This window comes from Rousettus aegyptiacus, unplaced genomic scaffold, assembly GCF_014176215.1.
Source record: "Rousettus aegyptiacus isolate mRouAeg1 unplaced genomic scaffold, mRouAeg1.p scaffold_m13_p_13, whole genome shotgun sequence".
Taxonomy (NCBI): domain Eukaryota; kingdom Metazoa; phylum Chordata; class Mammalia; order Chiroptera; family Pteropodidae; genus Rousettus; species Rousettus aegyptiacus.
This window is the reverse complement of record NW_023416288.1, coordinates 63,325,727-63,347,724: the sequence shown is the minus strand read 5'-3', so window position 1 is coordinate 63,347,724 and position 21,998 is coordinate 63,325,727. Positions and strand designations below refer to the sequence as shown.

Genomic DNA, 21,998 nt, shown 5'->3' with positions numbered 1-21,998 from the left:
GGGATAGGGCCTTGCTCCTCTAGTGTAGCCTGCAGACCAACAGCATCAAGATCACATGGAAACGTGTTGGAAATGCAGAATCTCAGGCCCCACTCTGGACCGACTGAATCAGAATGTGCATTTTAACCACATTTCCAGGTAATTTGTATACACATTCAAATTCGGCCTAAGGGATGATGTGATGAAAAGGTAGATGAGGGCATTCTTTTTAAATCAATCTGTCTGCTCGTTCATTTATTTGGTCATTGTACTGAGTACTAATAATCACAGAGCACCGACACGTGCTAGCATTATGCTGGGCACCGAGTATTCAAAGGTGATAAGACTAAGGGTGAAGCAAGACCATAGCTGTCAGAACCCAAGACCAGCACCTGTGGAAGTGTAAAGGGCACACTGTGTGAGAGAGAACAGGAGATGGCGCCCTTCGCTGTCTGGGAGCAAAAGACTCGTCTTGCAGGGCAGGTGCGTCCATGGGTTACGGAGCCTCAAGATGGCTGCTGTAGAGGTGGGCAGGCAGGATGGGGCAGGCCGGCTGTGCACAATGAGGCTCCTGTGGAGGCTTTGGGTAAAACGAAGAATGTCACGACTCAGATTTGTCTTCCAAAGAGAACTGTAGAAGATTAAGTGAAAGAACTAGAAGAGAGAGAACCCGGTGGCCACGGAGACCAACTGGGACTCCGAGAAAGAGGACTAATGATGAGGGGTGTGGCAGAGGGGGTGGAGAGGCGGGCCGGGTTCAGGAGATGGTTCTGGGGCGCCACAGCACTTGAGGGCAGACTGCACATGGGGTGGGAGGGAGAGAAGTTAAACGTGACTCTCGACTCTCGGGTGTGCAGTCTAAGCAGCTAGGTGGAGGTGGAACCATTCAGTGGTATAACAAAAAACAAAAAAAACAAAAAAACCACACCCAGGAACCAAAGCCAGTTTGGACAGGCTGAGAGGCAGCTGTGTGTTTGGGACTGGAGCTAAGGAGGGAACTTGAGGCTGACTGTAGATCTTGGAGTCAACATCCAAGGCTTGTTGGAGTCATAGGAGCAGGTGAGATCATTTAAAGACGGAATGGGAGAGAAAAGCAATAAAATCCCGAGGCCTTACTATTCAAGGGGAGAGTGGAGGAGGGAGGGTGGAGAAGTGGGAAGGACCCAGCAAAGGCAGACAAGAAAGAATGGCTCAGAAAAAGAAAAAGAACATTTAGGGAAAAGAGCATCATTCATGAAGTAAAATGTTGCAGAGAATTTAAGAGATGAAGACCGAAAACCGGACTTGATAATTAGGTCATTAGTGAGCCAGCGGTAGCAGTGGCATAGTGGGAAGAGGGACCAGATGGCAGTGGGTCAAGGGTATTGAGAAAGAGGGCGTGGAAAGTGTAGATTAATCTCCAACACTGGTGGGAAGGGAGGGGGAAGAGATACAGTGGTAGTTTGAAAAAGAAGTAGGACAAAGGGGTTTCTGTTTCCCGTTTAGGCTGGAGAAGATGAGCCTGTTGCTGAGCTGAAAGAAAAGGGTTAAAAAGTGGTTAAAGATGCAAAGGTATAGAATACAACTTCACAATGGATCCCAGAGGCGCTGGGATGAGATGCAAATCAGAACAGAGAGAGAATTCATCTTGGGGAGCAGAGGGATGTTAAAATGGTTTGCACCAATGTTCTTTCTAAGGTTCTCAGAACAGGGGCGCGTCATCTGCTGGCAGCCTGGAGGAAGCAGTGGGCTGGGCAGCCTCAGGAGACATAGTAGATTTGGGGGAGCAAGAGAGAAGAGATAGAGCTAGCCAGGTGGGAGACCCACATCTGCAATGACCCAGCAGCCTGCATAGCACTGCATTATTTTCAAGCCACAGTGCCTCAGGAGGTGAGGAGAATAAAACTGGCCGGTTTCTTTCAGATTTGGTGTTCAGTTAGCCTGAAGGGCAAGTAAGAAAGGGCACCCAGGGTGCTGTGGAGAACACTATTGATGCCATCATTTTAGGGAGCAAGTACTCTCAGGAAGCTCAAATGCAGGGGCAGTCAGGCCCATTCAGTGAGCTTTCCTTCGTGGGGGTGGGTTGAATGGGGCTGATGCTATCTTGGATGAGCCAGATTTATTTGGAAAGAGGAAGTCCCCATAGATGCCAGAGGCAGCAGCTGCTCTGTGTCCACCGGCCCACGTGGCTCTAGAGACTGGGGAATGCCCTCCTGCTGACTCTCCAGCTCCCAAGGGAATCGTAGGATTCTAGGATTGGAAGGAACCTTAGTGATCGTCTAGTCCAGTGGTTCAGCAGCAGTGATTCCTGGGGGTATTTTGGAAATATGGAAGGGGAAGCATTTTCGATTGTCACAGTGTTTAGAGGAGCGTTACTGACAAGAAGTGAAGATTAGGTATACCCATCTTCATGCAATGCACAAGACAGTCCTGCACAGAAAAGTCTTACCCAACATCTCCATAGGTTTCAAATGCCTTACCAAGCAGTAGAAACCTGTTCATAATTATCTTTGAATTCTGGTTTACATATAAAACACAGTCGAATTTGCTAAGAACATTTCTGTATATAAATCGGGAACTTGTACTCCAGAACTCACTGAGTTGTGCGTTAGTTTGGAAAATCACATCTCTAAAGGCAGAGCTCCCCGCAGATTCCGAGTCACTGAAACGACGTACCTGTGTCAATCTGCATTTGCACGATTGCCTTCGTGCGGATTCTATGTACAGATGCAAGCTCCTCCCTATTTCATTCTGTTAGGCATCATCGTACTCAAACATTTACATGTTGAAACAGGTATTCCTATGTTATAATGTGTCATTTTTATTTTTACATATCAATCAGGGAGTTGTATGCTTTTAAATATGTTATTTTTAAGTAGGTTTTGATCTCTATTATTTTGTTTTAGCATAATAAAGAGGATATTATCAAACATTTATTATAAAAGATGGTGTTTTAACTTTAGTAGAGTTAAAAAAAAAAAAAAGAATCTGCTCTAATCTTTCAACCAGTGAGTTGAATTCTCTCTACAGCAACTCCAATAACTGGTGTCCAGATCTGCTTAAACATTTCTAGGGCAAGGAACTCATTATCTCTCCAGGTCGTCTGTTTGGTCATCAGGGAGCTAACCGTCATTGAGTGTCTTTCACCCTCTTATAGTGCTATTCACGTCGACCCTTCTATATGAGATCTTTATGATATTTGTAGGTGGCCAGAAACTCCATGTACATCCTCCGTCCACCCCCCCCACACACACACACGCACACAACCTCCCAGCACACTGTCTTCTCTTCTCCAGACAGAATGCCTGCAGGCCCCTCACCATTCTGTAACGTGACATGATTTTTGTGCACCTTCATCATCCTGGCTGAGCAGACAGTGTACTAAGCATGAGGGATTCAGAGAGACCAGTGGGTTCTATTTTATTCGTTGGATAGTTTACAGACTGCTGACCTATGCCATTCACTCTGCTCAGCTCTGGACACAGAGATGAATGAGAAACAGTTGTCCCTGGGAGCTTAGCCAGTAGTGAAACAGTCACCGGAAAGGGCAGGTTGAACATATTTGTACCTCTCTTCTCTCCCAAGACCCCTCTAGACTTGGAGAAAAGGGATTTTTCTTTAAAAACCATCAACGCACAATGATGAGGAGAGGCTATCAGCAGATAAGAGGTTTCCCCAAAGTTCTAGAAAACTAAAAGCAGGTAGAAATATGCAATGGTCTGGTAGAAGAGTGGAGAAAGCATCAACTTAGTGCTCAAAGAAAGGGATGGGGGAGAGAAGGAGCTTGTTTGCCCCTGGAGAACCTCTGAGAACTGATCCCCAAAGAGACAGGTGTGGCAGAAGGCAAGAATGAGATATGGTCCAAAATATGGAGATTATTTCACAGTCCACTTATATAACAGTCGAGCCCGACCACCAAACAAAATATTTTCAGCCAGGGCTCTACCCTTTGACCAGGAGATTGACGTTTCTTCTCAGGAAAACTGAGTTCTCCCCGAAAATGGGCATGTGAGAGTCCCCACATAACAACCAGCCCCCATTGAGAACCAAAAGCCAAACTCAGCCACGGCTCGCAAACAAACATTACCGCTAATTAATGTCCGTGGAGAAAGTACCGAAATGAAAAACTTGGAGGACGAGAGAGTACTCTCTAGAAACTTTGACATTTAAAAAATGTGTGCTAAAATAAAATATTCTACAGAAGTGAAACTAAGATTAAGAAAAGTAGAAAGCAGAAGATAAACATTCAATAGAACCGGAAGATGAAATTAAGAAAGTGCCCCATAAAGCAGAATAACAAGACCAATCGAAAAAAAGACGGTAGAAATGAAAAGAGAATCAATTCTGTAGCTTCAAACTGTACTAACAGGAGTTCCAGAGAGAGAGAACAGAGAACATTGAGGGGAGGAAACTGTCAAATAAATAACACAGGAAAATTCTCAATCCTGAAGTTTAGCGGTCTTTACAGAGTACACTGAGTCCACCTCAGGACAAAGAATAAAAATAGACCCACGGCAGTGTATGTCAACCTAAAATGTCAGTATATTTGGGACAAAGAAGATGATAATAATAATAATAATAAAGTTACAGGAAAAATATTTAAAATCTCAGCGAATGTTCCAATGGTGTGAGAATTCTGAATGGCAATACCCTGAAATGCAGAGAAACCAGATCTTCAAAATTCAGAGGGAAAATAATTTCAACCCATAATTAAACATCTGGACAAATTATCAAGCATTAGGGTGGAATAAAGACATTTTTCAGATAGATAAAGATGCAGCAGTCCATTTAAGGAAGTACTTAATAATGTGCTCCAGCAAAATAAAGGAGTAAGCCAAGAAAGGCAGATAGAAGAGTCCAGGCTCCAATTTGGAGAGCAGTGGGAGAAGTCCCTGGCTGAGAGTGGCCTGCTGAGCCCAGGGACAGTGGATCCAGGGCAGGGGTTCTCTTGAAAGAAGGGAGACGATAAAGTACCTGATTTGCCAGAGCTTCTGAGTAAAGCATGGGGAATTGTTTAAAGGGGATCATAAGTAAACTACAATTAGAAATGCCTGAAAAAACAGATATCTACACACAGAAATAAAATGGAATCCTCATACCATAACTGACCACGAACCACTCATGTTTACTCAGTCACAATAATGTAAACACTATTTAGTCAAGGCTTGTGATAGAATGGGAGAGACGAGGCGTGGGCCCTGTAATAGAACTGAACCCTCATCTGCTACATGAGAAGTAAAAATGATGTATAAATTAGATAAGTCAAAAAATTACTTTATAAATAGATATGAAAGTAATTACCAGAAGAAATGGCTGACAGAGGTTGCCTCCAGGAAGTGAGACTGAGGATGGGGGAGGCGGCCCCGGGCTGGTGTTCATTTATTATCCGCCTTTTGATACAATTTGAATTTTTTAACCACGTACATATATTGGTTTGATAAACACTATCTATTTATCATCTGTCTATTTATCTATCTAATTTATCTATCGTCTATCATCTATCTATATCTCATCTGTCTATATATCTAATCTATCTAATTTATCTATCATCTATCTATCTATCTATCTATCTATCATCTATTATCTATCTAAAACCTTCAAATAAAAATAAGATTAGCAGTGTGCTTGAGTGAAGGTATGCACGAGCCAGACCCAGAGGTCGGTGTGGTTAGGATGACCAGCACGGCTTCAGTACGGTCGTCCCCCTCTTATTCAAGGGAGATAAATTCCAAGACCCCCAGTGGAGGCCTAAAACCTTGGATAGTACTGAACCCTACATACATACCTATAATAAAGTTAATTCATAAGTTAGTCACAGTTAGAGATTAACAACAATAACTAAAAACAAAATAGGACAATTATAACCATATATTGTAACATGAATTACAATATATGAATGAGACATTATTAAGTAAAACAAAGGTCACTAGAACACAAGCACTGCCATAACCAGTGGATCTGATACCCGAGAAGGCTGCTAAATGACTAAGGGGCAAATAGCATATATAGTAGGGAGATGCTGGATAAAGCAATGATTCACATTCCAAGCAGGATGAAGCAGGACAATGAGAGATTTTATCATCTACTCAGAACAGCACACAATTGAAAACTTATCAATTGCTTATATTTGGATTTTTTCATTTAATATTTTTGGACCACAGTTGACCATGGGCACCTGAAACCATGGAAAGCAAAACCAGAGAGAAAGGGGTTATTCCTGTGTTACTGTAACAGAGAGGACAAGATGAGCTGCGGGAAATTGAGGAAGGCTGGGTGGGGCCAGGCAACAGGAGCCCTACAGACCCAGTCAGGAGCTTGGGCTGCATCTTGGTGGCAATGGGGAGCCACTTATTTTAAGGAATGTGACCTGGTTGAATTTGCGTTTTAGAAATACGCCTTGACAGCAATAATCCTGGAAGCTGGATCTAAAAGAATCAGGAATGGAAAAAGAAAACTCATCTAGGAGGCCACCACAATAACCCAGGTAAGGAATATATGAGAACTTGAACCATGACAGTGGGTGGGGGTGGGGGTGGGGGTGGGGGGAGGCAAATCAAAACAAATATTTGGAAGGTAAATGTGATTAAAGGGCAGGGTGAGGAAGAGGGAGGAGGTTTTACTGGGGAGAAGTGGGCAGATGATGGCTCTTCTTGCTAGCATGGGGTTGAGATTTGGTGGTCAAGATGACTTGTTCAGTTTTGAATGCGTCGAGTTGAGGCGGCCTACAGGAAACCCAAGTGGGGTGTTTAGGAAGCTGTTGAATATACAAATGGGATTCTCTGGGGCAATGTCAACCTGGAGCCGTAGACTTGGGGGGCATCAGCCTGTGGAGGACAATAGAGGCCATGGCCCCAAGAAAGCATCCAGTGAGAAGAGCAGTGGGCCAAGGACAAAAATCTAAATTTGAAGGACAGGCTGATAATGCTCTAGATAAGGTTGAGTATCTTTTTATATATTCATGAGCAATTTTTATTTCTTCATCTGTGAAATACCTAGTTTATGTTTTGATTATTTTTCTATTTCTGTTTATTTCAAACCAAATCCATCATCTAGCTTAATGATGGAATTATAGAAGTATTCCCAGTAGACTAAGGAGCAGTTAAAGGAAGTGTTGACTAAAGCAGTTAAATAGAGAAAGAAATGAAGCACCAAATTAGAGAAGAGCAAGTAAAACTGTATCATTAATGTAAAATGATGTGATTGCATAACTTAAAAACCTAAGAGAATCAATGGGAAAAAATGCAAATAGTATGAATTCTATAGGATTGCTGATGCAAAATGAATATGGCAAGTTAATAGCATTTCTGCATGAAACAACTGGAAGTTTAAAAATGCAATGGAAAGGAAAACCCAATTGTAATAACAATAAAGGGCAAGGCCCATGCGAAGAATTAGAATTTTAAAACGTCCGTTGAGGAACTCACCAGATGGAGATGAAAATCCTCCTCCTTGGATTGGAAAATGTTGATCCTAAGTGTTATAAAGATGTTAATTCTTCCTAACTTATGCTTTACATCTATAAGACCTAGATAATTTTTTTCTTGAAACCAAACCAGCATATTCTAAGGCTCACATGTAAGAATAAACATGAACAAATAGCCAGGAAATTCTCATAAAGAGGAGTCATGAGCAGAGATCCGCTTGGCCTCATGTGAAAACACCATGAAAGTGGAGGGGCCCCGATCAATCGAACAGAATGAAGAGCTCAGAAATAGGCTCGCGTTTAGTATATCATACATGGGAATTTAACATATCATAAAATGACATTTCATGTCAGGGGAAAAGACAAATTATTCGATGAATAGGGCTGGGGACATATCTGGAGGGAAAAGTTGATTCTTACTTCCCTTTTTACATCAAAGTAATGGAGCAAGTACATAAAAGTTAAAACCGAAGCGATAAAAGTACCAGAAGAAAATACGGAGCATTGAAAAAAGTGTGTGTGTGAATATAAATTGTATGTATAATTATATAGATATAATTTACATATAAAATTATACATCTATACATAAATTATAAATCTTGGAGTAGGGGAACACCGCTCATGAAGGGGAACAACAAAAGACTGATTAAATCAACTATGTAGAAATAGCATACATCTGCGTTAGGAAAAAAACACAAATAAACGAGATCAAACAACAAATGGTAAATTGTGAAAAGATATTTACAAATATCTATGGCAGACACATACCTACTTTTTTCTATACACAGAACCACTACAAGTCAAAATAAAAAAATTAAAAAATTAAATTGAAAAATATACAAAAAAATGTAAATAAAGTTCACAGAAAAATGCATTGCTCTTACATGTATAAAGAGATGTTCAACCTCGCTTGTAATGAGGAAAATGAAAATTAAGTAACAATGTGATGTCATTTTCATCCATCAAAACAGCAAAAAAACAAAAATGGCGTAGGGTATTGGTAAGGATGAGGGGAGCACTCATGCATTATTGGTGGGGGACTAAGTGGTATAACGGAGATCAATGGTCACCCCTGGAAAAGCAAGGACAGAACAAAGTGTAGAGCATGCTACCTACCACTTGCATTTTTTTTTTAAAGTACATGTATTTTGCATAGATATAGAGTACCTTTGGAACAACACACAGGATGAAGATGTCCTTCCTTTTTTCCTTCCTACCTTCCCTCCTTCCTTCCCTCATCCCTTCCTTTGTTTCTTCTTTCCTTCCTTCCTTCCTTTAAAAAAGTAGAAATAACTTTATCTAATTATAAAAGTAATATGTGTTTCTTATAAAAAAAATAGCCTTTCTGTTGAAAATTTAGAAAAAGTTTAAAAAGAAAGCAAAAGTTATGAAATCTTTAGCCTTATCACTTAAAAAAAAATCACTTAACATTTTGGTGCCCGTTCTTCCAGATATTTTTCCTGATACATTTTTTCGAAGTGGCATTTTATCTTGTACCTATTTTTATTCTAATTTTTCTCGCTCAACAGCATCTCTTTCCACATCATTAAATGCAGGTTTACATCATCATTTTTAATGTGCGGATGTATTATAATTCATTTAAGCTATCTCATGACTAATATATGGGGCATTTCCAATGTTTTACTGTTATAAACAATAATGTGATAAACACAGATGTAAGAACAGGTTCTTTGTGAACCTGTTTGAGTATACCTATAAGAAAAAATCTTTAAAAATTGAATTTCTGAGTCAAAGTGAAAGTATAAATGAAAGGCCCTGATAGACACGGTCGAATTGCCCCTAGAATAATTGGAACAATTTATCCTCCACCCATATATGAGAGAGCCCATTTCCCAACACTCTCACTTACCCTAAGCATTATCACTTTTTTTTTTTATCTTGGCTAGTCTTATAAATTGAAAAATAAATCTCATTTCTAAAAAAAAAAAAGAATTGCTTTTCTTTGATTACTTGTGAAACTGAACATTTTTTAATACAATCGTTGCCTCACTTATTTATAAACCTCACTTAATTTTTCTATTGGAATGGTCAAAATTTATATTGCTTTCTGAGAACAACTTATATATTGAGGACGTTTATCTTCGTGTGTCATATTGCAAATATTTTTCTATTTTAGATTTTTAATTCATATGATGTTTAAACCTTTTTATTGCAGAAAATTTCAAACCTATGTAAAAGAAAGCAGAATAGTATGATAAGCTTCTGGATATCCATCATTCAGCTTTAATCACTATCAACATATAGCAATTTTGTTTTGTCTGTATCCTCCCACTTCCCCCTTTTATTTTGAAGCAAATCTTAGGCAGCATATCATTTCGTCTGTAAATATTTGTTATATAGTGTCTTCGACTTGTAGACATTTTTAATGTTTCAGAAAATCAAATTTACTCAGAAAAGAGTCTTCACAAAATCCCAGCACCATCTCTTGACTAACATTTTCTTTCGTCCACTGATTTGAAATGCAAGTTGGATTTTCTATTCTGTTCCTCTGATCTGTCTGTTTATTCAGACACCATTACCCTACAGCTGCAATTGATATAGGTTTAAATATATTTTTTCTTATTTGACAAGCATCAAGGGATACTCTAAATCAATCTTTTTTTCTCCAAATGTTCCTATGTATTTCCTCACATTTTTCATTCAGATTAATGTTACATTTATTTTATCAATTTCTACTCTAAAACTCAATTGAGATTTTGATTGCAATTATGGAAATGTGTAGATGAATTTGGGGAAGATTGACGTTTTTACAATATTGAGTCTTCTTATCTTGAAATCAAGTATGTTAAGATCCCCTGCCCCCAACCTCCGATAGTTTATGTTTTGATTGCCATTGTGAATGCAATCCTGCTTCCCATTATATTTCCTTACTGGTTGTTCCCACTACATAGAAAAGCTAATACATTTTTCTATATTGCTGCCTTATTAACTCTCTTATTAACTATAATAATTTTCACTTGATCTTCAGGTTTTCTATGGAGTCCATCAGGTTTTTGACTCTCCCTTTTCAATAACTGTATCATCTTTGCTTTTTCTTTTTCTTTCATGGCTAGAACTTCCTTCCACACAATGTTCTGTGATAGCTCTAATTAAGGACATCTTTGTGCACTTACGGGGCAGTGTTTCATTGTGACGTTAGCTCCTGGTTTAGATTTGTTCTTTATCCTGCCTTGAAATTATCCCTCTGTTCCCAGTTTACTAAGAGAGTTTTTAAAAAATGTTCATTAGATTTTATTAAACGCCTTTGGGGCTTTATCAAATGATTATATGATTTTTCTCCTTTAATCTAGTCATGAGACAAATTGCATTAATAGATTTCTTAGTGTTGACAGCCTTGAAATTCCTAGAGAAAGTTGCCTTTGTCATTTACAATATTATTTTTATAACTCTTCTGTTAGATTCTATTGGTAATAGTTTATCTTTTTCCTATTCAGGTTGGTATATGAGACTACAGATTACTATCCAAAAAGCGTAACTGGGAAGGGGAAGCAAGAGAGAGCTAAAGCTCTAGAGAGACTCAGAATTAAGGAAGTGTATGTTTTAAGTATATTAATAGGCTTTGGGAACGTAGCCAGGAGAAAGGAAGCATTTAAGGATATAAGAGGTAGAGGGAATAATTGACAGAACAAGGAGCCGGCAGTGGTCAGGTGGCCATGGGCAGGGAGAGGGTCACTGAGATTGGAAGGAAAGAGTACGGGGCAGGTAAGAGTACAGGTAAGACAGGGCCAAATCAATTGGGACAGGTTATGGTCGGAGGCCTCAATTGTCAAGGGGTCAAAGAAACAAGGTCGTCTTCCAGTGTTGGTGGGTCAGGGCTTGAGGCAAGTCATAAAAGTTGAGAAGAGTTACTGAGAGAAATGGGGACAAATCAAAGGGTCTTCAAGGGATGCTGAAGCCCCACTGAGGCAAAAGACCTTGATTTTGGTGGGGGGCATCGGTTTGCGAGATTTCTTCTAGGAGTGTTGTGGGAGTGGAAGAGGGCCGTGGGGCCCGTGCAGGTCGGGGTTCTGCTGGGTGAGCGTGGAAGGCAGACAGTGGGGCCAGGAGCTGAGCGGGTCCCGCGTGCTGGCGATGTGCTGGTAAGGAGCCGGGAAGACACACACGACATGGCAGGCCTGGCCCGGAGATGGCTGTCATAGTTTGTCTTTGTTTTCATTTCCACCTCAAGGCAAAATTTTCCATTTTTGCCCTGTCATAGAACAAACAGAATGCACCATGGCTGAAGCCAGATAACTTATGTAACTGATTTCATGCTCTGCCACGTTCTTGTCAGTTACAAAAGAGTCCGTCCTATTGGGACATTATGTCGGGACCACAGAAAGTATGTTCCAATGTGGGGGAAATGCTATGATTGGGCGGAGGGGGGCAGTACACCTGAGTCCCTGCTGTCCACATTAGGCTGTGAGGGCATTGGCAGGAGTGGTTCAGGTGGTCAGGCACGTAGGCCTGGCTGGGCAGGGGAGTGAAGGCTCCGGCCCGATAGACTGAGAGAAAGGAGACTGGTGGGGACAGGGCAGCCGGGAGTGAGCCAAGGGTGTGAGTGTCTGAGAGGAGACAGAAGAAGTGAAGCGTCTGGAGATGAGGAGGTCTGAGGCCCACGCGGCTGGCCTGTTGAATAGGCCTTCTGCGTGGATCTTAAGGTCACCCCCAACGTTGCCTGGGCTTGGAGTGCATGGGGAGACAGTGAGCTGGGAGCCTCAGGGAGTGTGGGAAAGTGTCCAGAGAGTTGGAAGGTGACAGCACTGAGGAGGGGGATGGCGGGGGGCGGGGGGTCCCTGGAAAGCGGGCCCTGCAGAGGAGGAACTAGAACAGTTTGAAAGTTGCAATGGGGAGTGAGAAGAATAGCCGGGCCCTGTGACTGAGCCCAGAGATGCCCCCTGGAGGAGAGGCCCAGAGAGGGAAGTGACCTTCTCCAGGTCCCCAGCCAATAAATAAGCAGCAGGGTTAAGATGTACACCCAGGTCTGCGGCTCCTTGAGGAACAGCAGGTGGTCTTTCAGGTGAAGGCGTGAACTGTAGCCGCCGCCTTCCCCACCCTGCAACCTGGTTAGAGCTGAGCCCAAAGGCCTCCATCTGCCCCCCACCCACTGAAGGCCGCCTCTGGGTGGCTTGCTAAGTGTTCAGTTCTAATGTGCCCACGAGCCAGGGAGCATGAACATGGAGCACCCCTCTAGGACCAAGGGGTTCCGCCTCCATTTCTCGGTGGCTCAAGCCCTGTCAGCCCCGCCTGGCCTGTTCTTTTAGGGGCTGCCCCCGTCAAGGATAAAAGAGGGGTATAATGAGTATGAAGTTTGGCTTCTGATGAACTGGATTCAAATCCTGGCTCTAATATTGCTACCTGGGCAAGTGTCATCTCTCTGGATTTTAGACCTCTCACTCGCTAAAAGGGGATGACCATCTATAATCCATGTTTCTCTTGTCCGTTGCTGTTGTAAGAGAGAGTCCGTGTCCCACTGGTAGTTCTGGGAGAATCTGACTCTGAGAAGGACAGTGGCATGTGGGGGCTTTCTTAGGGAGCGCCCTCAAGATCAACACCAGGGGAGGAAAGAGCCCTTCAGGGCTGTTTCTAATAACTCACCGATGTGGCTGCCTCGGGCCAGGTGCCCCTCTTGAGTCAAGGAAGTTCCAGAAGAGGGAGCGTAAGTCCTTTGGTTGTGAAGGGAAGTCTGGTCTGCACGCCACTACGTGCACTAGTGCATTTATCAAACGGCCATCATCATGGATCCGGGCTGACGGGGAGCTTGGCTTGGGATGCACTGGCTCAAGACAACAGCTCTGGGCTCAGCCCCTACAGGGATCAGTTAGTTTGGGTGAACCCTGAATATCATGAAAAAAAATTTGGACATCTTATCCGAGATGAGAGTCTAGTTTTTTTCAGCTTCCCAAAGAGGCCTGTGACCCCAACTTTTTGGAACCATCACTTTAGGGTCATATTCCAACTAAAGCAGGGGGTCTCCTTTACCTCCCCTCTCCACAGTCTGCCGCTCCCCCCTGGAGCCCCCTCCTCCCATCCTGTAACCACCACGCAGTCCTAACCTGAGGCCGCATGGGAGCCTGGGAAGGGCATGGGCTTCGGTGTCTGGATTTAAACCTCGCCCTTGTCACTCCTCATCTGTGTGGCCCTGAGCAGCTCTCCTAACCTCCGAGAGCCTTTGCTTCCTCGCCTGAGAAAAGCGAATCCTTATAGCTACTCGACAGCTACATTTTGAAGATGGATTAAATGAGATGGTTCAGAGAAGTGCAGTGGGTGGAACAGAGTAGGTAATTCATAATAAAAAATCACTATTTCCTTTCTGAAATTCGATCAGACATTGTTCCCTGCTGTCTGCCTCTCCCAGCACTTCCGAGCCTGAGTGGGTGATGCCTCAGACCCAGACCGATGCAAGGACTCCCCTCACGGGCCCCACAGCTGGATCTCTCCCTCTGCCTCTCCCATCTGTGATCCCCGCATAGGGGCCGAAGCCCTGGCAGGTCCCCTGCTCCTGAGGAAATCTCCTGAGTAATAAGAACCCCAAGTTCCCGTGGAGGAAGCCTTAAGCATTCACGAAGGGCACTCCCGCCCCTCTCCCACAGCAGGCCCGGGTGGCGCGGGCAGCGCGGGGACTGCTTCCTCAAGCAAATCCAACGCCTCAAGGCCTCAGACTTAGCCGGTAGCCAAGCTAGGTTCCTTCCTGGATGCGGCTGTGTGATGGCTGAGCCAGACTCGCTGCCTGGGTTCAAATCCTGGCTCTGCCCCTTACTAGCTGGAATCTCAGGTGATTTACTTTACCTCCCTGTGCCTCCATTTCTTTCTTCATCAGTAACAATGGGGAAAATAATCGTCCCTATCTTATAGGCAGCGTGGGGACAAAAGCATGTGTCTGGAACAGTGCCTGCTGCTATGTAAGCGTGAGCTACTGTGTGAATGGATCACGGTTGTACCACATCTTCTCAGATTTGAGCTCCATCAGCCTCCTTTCCTACCACATGAAACCTCACTTGCCATATTCTCTGTGTCTCTTCAAAATGTACTGGTATTTTCGAGTGGCTTCACCTGAGTCCTCGGGCCCCCTACCTGCTTGACTCTTAAAACTCTTGCTTTTTCTTCTGCCTTTAAACATTTCTCCCCATGCGGCGCGCTTCCCACAACCTGTAAACAGCATGTCCCCTCACCCGCCACCCTCCTCGGCCGCTACAGTCTTTCTTCATTCCTGTCTCTAACCAGTAAACTTCTAAAAAATGAAATAAACTACCTCTGGCTCCTTTCCTTCCTGCTTTCCCCTTCCCCACCACTCCTCAAGCACTGACTGTGGGCTCCTCCCCGCTCCCCTCTCCATCCCCTCCCCTCCCCCCTCCCTACCCCCCTCCTTCCCCCCCCTCACACTCTGACCCTCAGTTTACCAGCCTACTCCAGCTCTCTGGCTCCTGCCCAGTCCCCTTTTCCTTTCCAGCCCTGAATCCGGGGCACTGCTTTCAGATCTGTGGCTTCTTAGATCTGTAGGTTGATGTTTTTCACCAAATTTGCAGAATTTTTAGCCTTTGCTCTTGAAAATATTCATTTCTGCTCAATTCTTTCCCTCCTTTCTTTCCCATCTTTTTATGCTAAATTACCTGATGCTGTCCCATGCATGAGTCAGTGAGTCTTTGTTCATTTTTTTAAAATCATTTTTCTCTGTGATCTTCAGGTTGGATAATTTCTATTGATTTATTCTCAAGTTCAATGACTCTTTTTTCTGCAGACTCCAGTTGATGTTAAGTTTATCCGGTTAATATTTTTTGCTTGTTTTAGATGTCGTGGCTTTCAGTTTTAAAATTTCCATTCGGATCTTTTTGATAGTTTTCATTTTTCTGCTGAAATTTGTACATCTGTTCACTCATCGTGTATATCTTTTCCTTTCAAACATCCGAACATATTTAGGATGGCTGTTTAAAAGTTCCTGTCTACTAATTCTAACATTTCTGTTATTTGGGAATCGGTTTGTATTGGCTTACAGTAAACAATTGTGGGTTTATTTTTCTGGATTATGGGTCACACTTTCCTGCTCCTTCTCCTGTCTAAATTTTTTTTAGTTGGTGGAAGAGACAACTAAAAAAGGAGTCTAGTTTGTGTTTTCTTTCTTTAAAGGATGTTGAGTTTTGTTCTGGTAGACATTAAATTACAGGCTAATTTTTTTTTTTTTCTTTGTGATGGTTTTTTCCATTGGTCTTAGAGTACGGCACTTACTCAAAGTCATGGTTATTACTCAAGGTACTGCCTTTCCGAGATCACTCCTGAGCACCTGGAGTACTCACCGAGGTCTCACTACTCTCGGCTGGACTGGAACTCTGTCTCTCAGTCCTGCACAATTTGTGGTGACTGTTCAGCAGCCACTCTCTGCTGGGCTTGGTGGGGTCTTGCCCAGTTCCTGGCAGCCCAGCCCTCAGCCAAGAACCCATGGGAGCCCTAATGGGTGCCACAGTCTCCTTGAACCCCCTTCCCTCCCCTTTGCTACTGTATTAGCCTGCAAGGGCCGCTATAACAAACCACAGACTGTGTGGTTTAAACTATAGAACGTTATTTCTCAGTCATGGAGTCTAGAAATACAAGATAAAGGTGTCTATGTATCCAAATTTCTTTTTCCTGTAAGGACACCAGTCTGGTGGATTAGGGCTCACCCCAATGTCCTCATTTTAATGTAATCACCTTTTTAAAGGTCCATCTCCAAATATAGTCACATTCTGAGGTACTGGGGGTTAGAACTTCAATATGTTAATTTGGGGGGACACGATTCAGCCCATAATAACCATCTTGCCCCTCAAATTGTAGCTGCGTCAGCAGCCCTGAACTCTGATCTCTGCCATGTGGGAAGTACCTGAGTAGAAATCAGAGGCTAATGTGGGTCTCATATAGTGTATTAATTTACTGTCCTGTGCTGCCTGTCACCCAGCGACTGAAAACAGTCGCCTCACGTTTTGTTTTTTAAGTCAGGAGGGCAAGTCCAGTCCTCATGGCTGGCAGTGAGAGTTCAACACCAGCTTTTAACCTACACGGCCCCCGCTCAGTGGTCAATGTTACTCATGATGCCAACGAGACCTCCTCATGCCACAGTCATTGCTGTGGTCTCAGCAAACGGCTGCTGTACCCTGGCCTTGCTGCCTGCACGTCCTTCCGAGTGCCACCTGGTCTCAGCACCCTGCGGGCCTTGGATGGGGTTTGGGTGGCAGATACTTTCTTTACATTTCTCACTGAGTTTTTCTCCCTCGGTTTTATTTCTTGACCTAGGAAGAAGAAAACCAAATTTTTGCAGAAGCAGTTCTGATGGGGAGACAGGTAGAGAGACAGGGAGAGGTGGGGACAGAGGAGGGAGACGAAGCCGGGAGAAGGGATCTTCCAAGGGAAGACAAGCCAGGCAGGAGGGGAGAAGAGCAGAGGACGGGAGGAGGACAGTGTCTGGCTTTTCTTCAGGGCTTCACAAGGGCCTGTGCCCTGGGTCCCGAGTCTGATGGAACCTTTGCATAGTCAGAATCACGACTTCCCATCCGTTCTCCCAGGGTGGTGCCAGGGCCTAGGGGCCGGGACTCACTGCTGGTAGAGAAGACTCGAGGTGGGCTCATTCCTTACTGTGGGTAGGAGGGGGCCAGATGCACTTTGTCCAGTAGCTGCCCACAGTTGAGTGAGGACCTATGCTGGTCTTGGCAGCCTGGGATGAGGTCACAGTGTGGCAGACAGGGACTGCAGGTGAGCAAAGGCACTGGCCCTCCCTCCTCCAGACCCAGGCCACCTCCCCGACAGGGCTGGAAAACCAGCCCAGACCCTCTGCTTCCCTGTCCCCAGACTCCCTCTGGACCAGCTCTTCTGCTGGTCCTCACTGAGTACCAGCTCCCAGCCCTGGACATGCTGTCGCCCGCAGTTCTGAGCTCCAGACCGTCTCTCCAGGCAGGCCCAGTAGCTCCCCGAACCACTCCTGTTAGGCCATTCATGTCGCTTCTTGCTCCTCTCAGTTCAGAAGGTGGTGCTTCCAGGCCAGGTCTCCGCTTGGAACGAGAGGACAGTTCTCTCTGCACACGTTATGTAATTTGACCTCTGAGGAATATACTTTGTCCTCGAGGTCAGGTCCTGGAGAGACCCCGGGAATCACGGTGGCTTTCAGATGTTGAGGCCCTCTCCTCAGAGTCCCGGGTCCCAGGTACAGGGAGTTCAGATAGGTGGAGTTGGAGTGGGATGTTGGATTCCTATTAGCATCAGAAAAAAACAAATCCAGAAAATCTAAGGTTATTAATAGAATGAAATTCTATAAACTGCGTTATCTCCATTCACACACCATTCAGGATATACAATGGTTATTTTTATCTAAATTATTTCCTGTATAAGAATAAGATTCAGATGTTAAATCAAACAACTGTTACTCTATTTAGTTTCAATTTATGGTTAATGAAACTATGAGGACAATAGGATCTTACAATAGATCCAGAAAATATTATTACTGAGCTGATAAAAAAAAATGGCCTATAACTTAATGAGTAAAACTTAAATAAGAAATACTTCTATTTTAACGTGAAAAGGACAAATGTAAATACTAAGAGGAAAAAATTACAGGGGACAACATGTCACAAATCAAGAAATAGGAAGCCGAAATGAAGAAAGATATAAAAGGTGATTCAGCAGGTGATAAGGTCACAGTGCAAAATTGCCCCTTGTTTACAAGAGTTCTATCACACAGGAATAGACTGGATGCTCATTTGAAGGGACTGTCTCCTGGAGCTCTCTGGGAAAGGAGTCATCCAGGTAGCAGCAGTTATAAAAACGTGGCCCTCTCCCCCTCCTTCCTCCCTCCCTTCCTTCCTTCCTTTTTTCCTCTCTTCCTTCTATCAACACTAACTATGGCTGCTGGGTATACAGAAGCTAACAAGACAGACAAGATTTCTGCCCTTGTGGATTTACAGTCCCGGGGCCAGGCAAACATTAAGCAAGCAAATAAAAAAGCCACACTAATAAATACATATTTGCAAAAGGAGACTAAGTGCTGGGAAGACATACAGGGTGCTATGCAACGGACTAACAGAGTGGATCTCATTTGGGAGCTCAGGGGTGGTTTCTTAGAGGAGGTGATATGAAGCCCCGCGCTGCAGGCTGAGCAGGACTTACCCGGGCAGAGCAGGAGGGATGGCGTTCCTGGCAGAGGGGACAGTGTTCCTAGCAGAGGGGACAGCAAGGGCAAAGTCCCCGAGGCGAGCTTGGCGTGTTCAAGAGCTGGGAGAACGCCAGAGCAGCTGAGCATTGGGAGGTCAGGAAAGATTGACATGGAGGAGCCCAGGGAGCTAGGCAGGGGCAGGTGATCATGCGTGGATTTAATTTTAAGAGTGGTGAGAAACCATTTAAGGATTTCTTTAAGCAGGGGAGGGCCATGAGCAGATTTGTATTTAAAAAGAAGGATAATTGTGTTGCAGAGGGCGAGTGGATGTGGAGTGACCAGGTTGGAGGCTCCTGTGGTCAAGGTTGCCAGCGCAAGGTGGGGCGGGAGTGTCTCCTATAGGTGCGCAATTGAGTGAGAAGAGGAAGTGGGCAGGTTCGTTTAGAACTTTGAACTTGAGACATATTAGAAATGAGGGGTGAGGAAGTAGAGGTGCCCAGGTGGCCTCTAGGTTTGGGCAGAGCAGCCAGGAGATGGACAGAGGCTCCTCTCACAGAGGTGTGGGCACCCTCTCCTTTGTGTGTCTGAAACGCTCGTTTTACAATCAAGGGGCATTTGCGCTGGCCTTGAAGAGAGGGACAGTGAGACCCCCAGCGTCACCCGGCCAGTTGGCAGAGCTGGGTCTGAACCCAGGGGCTCTCTCCCTGTGCCAGGTGTCCACCGCTGGGCAGTGCTCGTCGGGGATCTCCGAGTTCCCTGCCTTCTTAGGCGACCCAGCCCAGCCCACATGCCCCGCACGGCCCGCACTCCCTACTGGACTGGCTGTCCCAGCAGCCCCAGCCCAGCCCGCGGGTGGCACTCCTGTGTGCGCCCCGGCTGACCCCGCCCCGCCCCACCCAGCCGCGGCTGCTGGAACAGTGCCAGGGAGGCCTCCGCGCGCCAGCCAGGAGCCGGTGCAGTGTCCTCGGACTCGGTTCCTCTCTGGGCGGCCTCCCCCCTCCGTTTCCCCCTCCTTCTCTCCCCTCCGTCCTTCACACATCATGGTCACCATCAGATCCTAGAGCTTGGGAGCTGAAGGCGACCGGGTGCGCAGGGGGTCTTCCACATGTGTTCATTAAATTGGACGGTATTTCCTATGTGGTTCGACCGCCTCACTTTCGCCAGTGTTTGCCCTTCGGTCGTCCCCACTCGGACCCCTTTCCCAGCCCCCCTGATGGGGAAAGCACACTCCCAGCACGCTGCCCTCTCCTGTCCATTATACTGGCATAAATTTTCTGCATCGGTCCCTTCCTATTTTTCTGGGTCAGGTCCCCCCCTGACCTCTCATCAGAACTGTTGCAAAGCCTCTAGCTGACCCCCCCCCCCAACACACACACCCAGCCTCGCCTTCCTCCAGTCAATTTCACAAATTTTTCCAGCTCAGAAACCTCAGAGGCTGCCCCTGGCTTGCTGAAAGAAATACAAACACTTTAGCCTGGCAAGCTTGGGCCATAGACGCTCCCCTTTCTCCCTCCTCCCCTTCCTGCTCCTGCAAACCGGTGCCCCACCCCCAGCACGCTCCCACCTGGGGCCTTTGCTCCGCCGTTCTCTCCCTCTGCCTCCCAGTCCTGGACGTTCAAACCCCTCCCACTTTGCCCAGCGAAGCTCCCACAAGGCCTCCTTGTCCTCACCCCCACCCAGCCTGGAAAAGTCTCCATTTCTTGGGCACCCCCTCGGCGCTCCTCAAGCACCCACCGTGGCCTACCTCACCCGTCACTGTGCTGGTGCCATTGGCAGAGGCGGCCCCAAGAGAGAGATCAGACTCCCTGGGGAGGCCGATGAGCTCAGCGCAGGGCAGGTTTTGTCTGAGGGGCTTGGGGCATCCAGAGGGCATGTCCACACCTCCCTTCTGAGCAGGGAGCTGGTGGGGGGGGTCAGCGGTGGGCTCGTCTCCAGCACCCCGCACAGGGCTTGGCACGCTATTGATGTCTGCCAAGTGAACTGAAAGGGCAAATGAATGGCCCAGAGGGACATGCTGCAGGGTTCCAGGAAGGGGACTAAGGAATCCAAGGGAAACGCCACAAATGAGGTGGAACCGAAGAAGATGAGCAGGGAGGGGTGTGGACAGGGAAGGGGAGGAAGAGGGTGGTAATGACGATGATCTGGGAGCGAAAGATGAGAGAATCCCAGGGCAGGGAGGGGCAGACGGCCTCTTTAAGACAGGAGAGGGTCTGGAGTTGGGCTTGGATGGGAGACAGTGTTGGGGTCTGGTCAAGTTGGTCCTATCTGGGCAGAGTGCCAGGCAGAGCGGCTGGGGGGCTGGGGGCGCAGAGAGACCCCCACCCTCCTCACCCAGTAGATCCGAGATGCTAAATGGGTGCCTCGCCCCTCCCATCAGTGGGGGAGTGGCCTGAGGAAAGCATTTCTGAGAACCTGGTCCACCCCGCTGGAGCAGAAGGTGGCTGAGGACCCCTTCCCGTGTGCCATCTGATTTTTTCTGCTCGCGGAATCCTAGGAGGGACATTGGGAAGGTGAGCAGCTCAGCAAAGTACACAGCTTATTACTGGAGGGGTGAGGGGCCGGGGTCAGAACAGCAGGGCTAAACCCGCTGGGGTGCTGGGGCGGTGAGGGGGGGTCCGGGGGAGGGGTTAGGGAGTTGGAATCTGAAAGACCTTTAGAGGCAGACCAGAAATTGGGGTGCAGAGGGGAAAGTCACGCTGACTTGGATGAGATCATGAAGGGCCGAGGGCTGGGTGGGGTTGGGGGGACGGCAGCAAGGTCTGCACCTAGTACTTTGGCACTGGAGATGAGGAGGGGCCAGCACTCAGGAAGCAGCCCCCAAAGGAGTGAAGGAGCAGCCAGGGGAGAGGAGGGGACAAAGGGAAGCTGAGTTCCTGGAGCTGAAGGAAGAAGGTGTTTCCTGGAGCACAGAGTGACTGCCTGTGTCCAAGGCTGTTGACAGGTCAAGCGAGAGGAGCTTCAAGAATCAACCACTGGACTTAGCAGCACAGACATTATGGTGACCTTGACAGAAATGGTCTTGGGGACAAAAGTGACCAAAGGGAGTTTAGGAGAGAGTCGGACAAGGTCAAGTGAAGCAGCAGATAGACTTGCGTTTTGCTTGTGAGATGGGCAGCAGCTAGAGCCCTCTGGCTTTGTGGCCAGGCGAGGGCTTTTATTAGGGCGAGGTGACCTGGAAAGGGAGGACTGACCATCCAGGAGAGAGTGGGTGCTTGCTGGCTTACGTCCGTGAGGTGGCCAGAGGGGGTGGGGTCCAGGCCCAGAGGATGGGTGGGCCTTAGGTCAGAGTGGGACAGTTCACTGTGGATTAGAAGGGGAAAAAGTCCAGGGATGCAAGCGGATGCAGGAGGGTACGGGAGGTTACAGGAGGGTGCAGGTGTGTGCAGGTGGGTGCAGGTGGGTGCAGGTACATGCAGGAGGGTACAGGTGAGTGCAGGCAAGTGCAGGTGCGTGCAAGAGGGTACAGGCGTGTGCAGGCGGGTGCAGGTGTGTGCAGGCGGGTGCAGG

General features: G+C 46.2%; 1 long non-coding RNA gene across 2 annotated transcripts in view; it reads left to right on the top strand.

Annotated features, from left to right (window-relative positions):
- Positions 1-21,998, top strand: part of LOC107512784 — a 30,536-nt gene that overhangs the window by 6,612 nt on the left and 1,926 nt on the right. For both annotated transcript variants that reach the window (XR_004954064.1, XR_001597389.2), the window contains one exon: positions 6,347-6,442. This is a non-coding gene — a long non-coding RNA (uncharacterized LOC107512784). The remainder of the gene's footprint in view (positions 1-6,346; positions 6,443-21,998) is intronic.